The sequence below is a fragment of the Hipposideros armiger genome, unplaced genomic scaffold, assembly GCF_001890085.2.
Source record: "Hipposideros armiger isolate ML-2016 unplaced genomic scaffold, ASM189008v1 scaffold_707, whole genome shotgun sequence".
In the NCBI taxonomy this organism is placed as follows: domain Eukaryota; kingdom Metazoa; phylum Chordata; class Mammalia; order Chiroptera; family Hipposideridae; genus Hipposideros; species Hipposideros armiger.
Window position 1 is genome coordinate 291,777 of NW_017732057.1, and position 5,960 is coordinate 297,736.

At 36.6% G+C, this 5,960-nt stretch overlaps 1 protein-coding gene and 1 long non-coding RNA gene across 5 annotated transcripts in view; one reads left to right on the top strand and one right to left on the bottom strand.

Moving 5' to 3' along the window:
• LOC109373327 (uncharacterized) overlaps positions 1–5,960 on the top strand; it is a 436,631-nt gene that overhangs the window by 202,137 nt on the left and 228,534 nt on the right. The window lies entirely within an intron of this gene.
• BBOX1 (gamma-butyrobetaine hydroxylase 1) overlaps positions 1–5,960 on the bottom strand; it is a 68,681-nt gene that overhangs the window by 52,435 nt on the left and 10,286 nt on the right. The window lies entirely within an intron of this gene.

Below are 5,960 nucleotides of genomic sequence, written 5' to 3' on the forward strand. Positions count from 1 at the left end.
AATAGAAAGGTAACATGTGGCAATGGATACAAGATTTCATTGTCTTGGGATGAAGGGGAGGCAGATGCATGCTGTATACACACACACACACACACACATGCGCGTGCGCGCGCGCGCACACACACACACACACACACACACACACACACACACACACACACACACACACACACACTATCTGTTTTAACAAGTATCTTCTATGTACCAGGCAGTACAATAGGCAATGGAGGGTTCAATGAAAAGCAAGACAAAATAATAACAACTCCCTGTCTTTCTTGAATCTGTAGATAGGAAGACTTTATACATCTTTAAAAGAACTTAAAAAATACTTTACACAACATTTAAATAAAACAGCTTTTAGGTGATTGTTTTGCATATACTTCCTCTAATCATTAGTGGGATAATTTAGTCAGGTTATTAAGCAGAGCCAAAACAAGCAAACAAAATGGTTGCTTTCTCCATTTACCTCACCACTCTACAGTTATCAAATGATGGAAAGAAAATGCAATTCCCTGGGCTTCATGCTTATTCCTACTTGGGAATGCCCATCTCTTTTTTCTTAATAATTTATGTAGCAGCAGGAGAGCACTATTCCCTAAAAAACATCAAAAATATAATTTAGTTCAAACTAGGGTGTTTATCTCGTAGATTTGAAAAGGGGCCCCCCAGAAATCCAAATATCAGTTTCTCTGTGGAATGGGTAGGGAATTTAGTTTTCCCAATAGAAGGGGAGGCTGGCAGGTTTTCTCGTATAAATGATATCAAAGAAAAGTGATGATTCCACTAAGTCAGGGATAATATAACCACTTCCTTAAATAACACCTGACACACAAAGGCAACATGGAGGAATGTCATAAATTTTTATCTATGTCAGAGCTTGGCAAATATTTTTTTGCAAAAGGGCAGATAGTACCTATCTTAGACTTTGCAGGCTGTATCCAGTCCCTATTGCATGTTCTTGTGTTATTTTTTCAAAAGCTCTAAGAATATAAAAGCTATTTTTGTCTTGTGGGCAAACAAGCTGAAGCCATATCAGGTCCACAGGCAGTAGTTTGCCTGTTCTTGATCAAGTTATCTGAGTCATTCTTTTACTCCAGTGGGATATAACCATACTGACATGCAGTGAATAGTTCTCTTTCCCCTCCTTATATATAAACTTATCATTCAAATGTATACTAGGTATCGTCCTTGTGCCTGCTGCACTAGAGATTACAAAGATCACCATTACGTTCCAGACCTCAAGGAGAAGTGAGATAATTGTGAAAGTAAACAAAACATAAGGCTGGCCACAAATGGCACTGATAGTTGTCAGAGAGGCTCCAGAAGACTCCTTAGAGAAGGTGGCTGTTTGAATAAGTCCTCAAGGATCGGTGACCACTGCTGCTGAATCCATATCGTCTCCATCTTATTTTCCTTCTTCACTGATACAACAGTTTCTTGAGAACAAGTATGTGACGTAATCAGCTGTGTTTCACAGCTTCTCTTGTAGCTAAGATTAGTGTGTGATATAATCTGACCAATGAAATATATTTGGAAGTTGCTTTATGAAGAAACCTAAAACCTCCTTTTTAAAAAAGAGGTAGACTTAGCTGCTATGTGAGGTTTTCCCTTTTCCCTTCTTCCTGCCTGGAATGTAGATGTGGAATTGACAATGGAGCCGTCATTTTGTAAACATGAGGCGAGATCCAGAAGGTTAAAATCTAAAAGTAGCCTGGGCTTCTCATGATTCTGTGAAGTCATATTACCAGTTCTGGCCAGTCATGTCTGGACTTGTTTTTACACAAGAGAAATAAACTCCTTACTTATGTGAGCTATTTGCCAGCTTTTCTGGATACAGATAGGTTGGATCACAAGCAGAAAAATTTGTGAAAGGTCGTTCCAAGGAGAGGGGCAGAATGAGCCAAAAAACTAAGATTTGAAAGTATGGAGTTTGAAAAATAGAACACACTTGGTTTAGCTAGAGAAAAAGGGTATGAGAAAGAATGCATGTTCAAAGAAATTAAAATGTGTATTGTTACCAGATCATGAAGTACTATGCATAAAGAAGTTTGAGCTTCTTTCTGTCATAAACGGGAAATTTAAAATATCTGTTCAGGCAGGAGCTTGACAAGGGAGATGATATGGACAGTATCATAGTGTATTGGAAGCAGGTGAAAGGACTAGAGTTAGAGAAATTGTTTAGGACTTTTTGTAGTAATCAGGTTAAGAATAAATGAGAACGGGTGGGAGTGGTATTGTAGAATGAAACGGTGGGAGGTTAGATGTGAGCAACATTGCAAAGTTGTATTTGAAATCACCCCTCAGTTTATGGCCTCATAAATTTTTGTTTTCTTTGGCTCTTTTCTTAAAGGCCATTTTATGAAAGAGAATGACTTTGTTCCTTGCTTTACAAGAAACCAATTTTTTTATGAGCTTGCTGAAAAAGAGCAATTGCTATAATCTATTAAACATGATCAAGAAACACAATACAGAATGCAATTGGTCACATGGACACCCATATGAAACTGTGGCTATATTTACCAGGCATGTAGTTATAACAAGCTTTCTTCTTAGTACAAGGCTATGCTTTTTCAGGGGGTGGCAAGCCGACAAGAGATAGGGAAGATTCTGGTTTCGCGACAAGTAAGAGTCAGCAGGGATGATGGAAAACCCAGGGACAAAACAGAAGCAGGAAAAGATTACATACATATATCCTATTTTGTTTCTCTTGTTATTCTTTTTGGTACTTAACCTGATCTATTTATAAACTGATGTATTATTCACTTGCTAAACTTACTTGCTAAGAATCAAAGGCAAAAGATACCTCAAAATATCAACACACAGAAAATAAACATATGTAGCTTTCAAGTTCATCTTCGTTATGCTGAGAACATATCTAAATACCTTTTAAAATACAGTTTACAGATCGGTCCTGGTCTGGTTTTTCAAAAGCATGTAGGGTGTGTTTATTCCACAGTAACAGTCTATATTCATTGCGGACTATTTTCTTGTGTTCCCTTCCTCCTCCTCTTCTCTAAATTTACTCAAGTTTTCAGACTGTTTTTCATAAGATGTGATATCTAGATGCTGCATCTTTCAGGATGCGTGGTCACATTCCAGTTTACAAGTGTTTTTCAAAATGTGGAGCTCTGAATTATGCAAGATACCATAGATATAACATTTCTAGCATAAAAACAGAAAAAATTAATACCTTATATGAAGGAAGAGTAAAGAATATCTAGAAAGTTCTTGATTTTTTTTTTTTTTTACCTTGAGCTTGGAAGAATAGCGGTAACTGCTTATGTGATCTTATGATAAAGCAACTGATTTGGTGCTAAAATAAGAATATTTGTTTTAATTATATTGGTGGTAAGATTACAATAATAGTAGTAGAAGTAGTAGTAGTTTACATTTACTGAATGGATGCCTTTTTCATGCCAATCATCCTTCTAAGTGAATCATGTTCAGCAACTCATTGAATCTTCATTACAACATAATGAAAAAAATCTACTGCAATTACCCAAATAAGCAAGGGAAGAAAGGTTAGGGAGTATTAGCAATAGAGATGATAGTAGAAGCCACCTTAAGTTCTCCAAGGGAGTAAGACAATTTAGAAAAAAAACACCCTTCTTATTTATTCTTATTATCAAAGTTCCATGTGTGTTAGTGTATATTCTAAACTCAACTTGTTTCCAATAATGTGTTCATTAATGGGTTTGAAAATATTTTGGTTAAAAGGGTTTTTATAAAACTCGAAATAAGATACATTGATTCTTAATGGATACATTTTTGGAAGAGCGCATTTTCCCACGGCAGTAAACAGTGTCCTGGTACAAAAGGATGGTGCTGTGCCCATGCCCTACTTACTGTTGACGTGATCACACCTACAGACATCTGCACCCACAGACACTAATTATAATCTAATCTGTCCCTGTAAGCTTTCTGTCTCTTTTTCTTTCATTTTTGTTTTTTCCCCTTCTACCTAGTGTATTTGAACCGGAGAGGGAAAAGCACTTTCAGATGTTAGGAGAACCCACGACCCTTCCCCACAAACCATGTGGTCAGATGGATATCCTGAGGAGGGTGTTTCAAGAGAGGTGGCAATGTCAGGGCAGTGGCTGATGGGAGGCTGCCCTAGGCACATGAGAGAGTGTGGAAGAACTGGAAAGACGTGGTTGTTGCTGAAGTGAAATTGTTTGAGTGTCTATGAAGGAACTTGGCAGGTCATTTCTACTCTTGACAACCCCTTTTCTCAGCTTTATGACACATGTAAGTGGGAATCCAAAACAAAGCTTGGAGAAATGAGACAAGTTTCCCTCTTTAACTTTTCTTGGTTTATGTAAAGCTCCATTGGGTCAAATGTGATGAAAATTAAAAAAAAAAACTGTCAAGNTAAAATAAATACAAACCAAGAACCACAAGAGTCCACTGGGGGAGAGGAGAAATGCAACAAGAGAAAAATGAAGCTAAGGAGACATTCCCAAACTTGTAGACATTTGAGAAATGATATGCATTTGGTCAAAATCAGAAAGATGCATCTCTGAAAATGTAAAATGCATTTTAAAGAAACAAAGCAATCTTCTTAGATTTATAAAGATCTTAAACACATTTCTCTGGATTTATAGAATCAGCATGAGAACTAATCGAAAGGAATATACCTAAGCTTCATGAGAAAACTTGCTTGTCTAAGGGTTTAGCACTGAGTCTCTTAGTAGGGCTCTTAAGCCACTTCATGGTTTGGCCCCTTCCTTTTTCTCTGTAGCCTAACAATTTTAACTTCATCAGTATTAAACTAATTGCTATTTCTTAAACCTACCCTGCTATTTTATACTTCTTTGATTTTTCACATGCCTTTTTCTTTGTCAAGAATTTCTATCTTTGCCTGACAAACTGATTCTTCAAAACCCAGCTCAAGCATCACCTCCTTTCTGAGGACCATTTCCTTATCTCTTCAGATTTCTTCCTCTATGTTATAATTAACCTTCTATACATCCTGTAGTGTACTTAAAATATTGTATTATACTTATTGTATTCATGGCTGGCGTCCCCTCTTAGATGATAAATCCTGGAGGACAGAATCCATGTCTTTTTTTAACTTGGTATTTCCTTATAGAGTTTCCAGCAAAAAATAGGTTCCCAATATATGTCCAGCTAAACATAAATTTATGAGGGAATGATTGTTATCCATGTCTTCCTTCCAGCTGTGTCTGTCCCATGACAAGAGTTTTTTTCTGGCTGATTATCATCTGTCTTTTCATTTTTGAGCTCAACATCTAGTGCCAAGAGAAGATCAAGGAAAAGTGGTCTGCATCTTGACTCCAGATTTTAAAAGGCTCTCCTCACTGTAAGGAAAGAGCAGAAGAGGAACCATTGCCACTGAGGACTAAAATCAAAACCCTTCCTTTCACAAATGTAGCTGAGTTTGTTTACATGTTCTGGAGTATAAATGTTTGAAAATATGCAATGGCAGTGAAATAAGGTGTCAAATTCTATAGGCAAAACGCCATAGAAGCAATAGTCCAAAATGGCCTGTTAATTTCTTTCTTAACCCACCAACTGCACAGCTTGAGAATATATTTGAAAAATCTGATCTTGTTTTAAACCATTAAAATATTTTCCAGTGTCTCAATAGCAGCCAGTTCTCCTTATGTTATTCATGACTGCAGTTTGTCGGTATGACCAGTTTTTTCCACTACTTAACTGAGTGTAGTATCATTTCCATTTTACTGCTACTTGATAGTATTGAGAAATGCAAGCTATAAACTACACTCATCGAGAAATATTAATGGGGGGGAGTGGCCATCTCTTTTTACAATGCTTAAGAGCTTAAGCTGTAATAATAAAAAGTTGGCTTCTATCCCCTGAAATAATCAAAAGAAGAGCTGAAGGAAATTAAAGTAAAATCCAGCAGGATTACAAAATTAGGGAAGAATTAAGGAAAAATATTTTGGTTACCAGAAGAAATCTAAAATAAATACAAA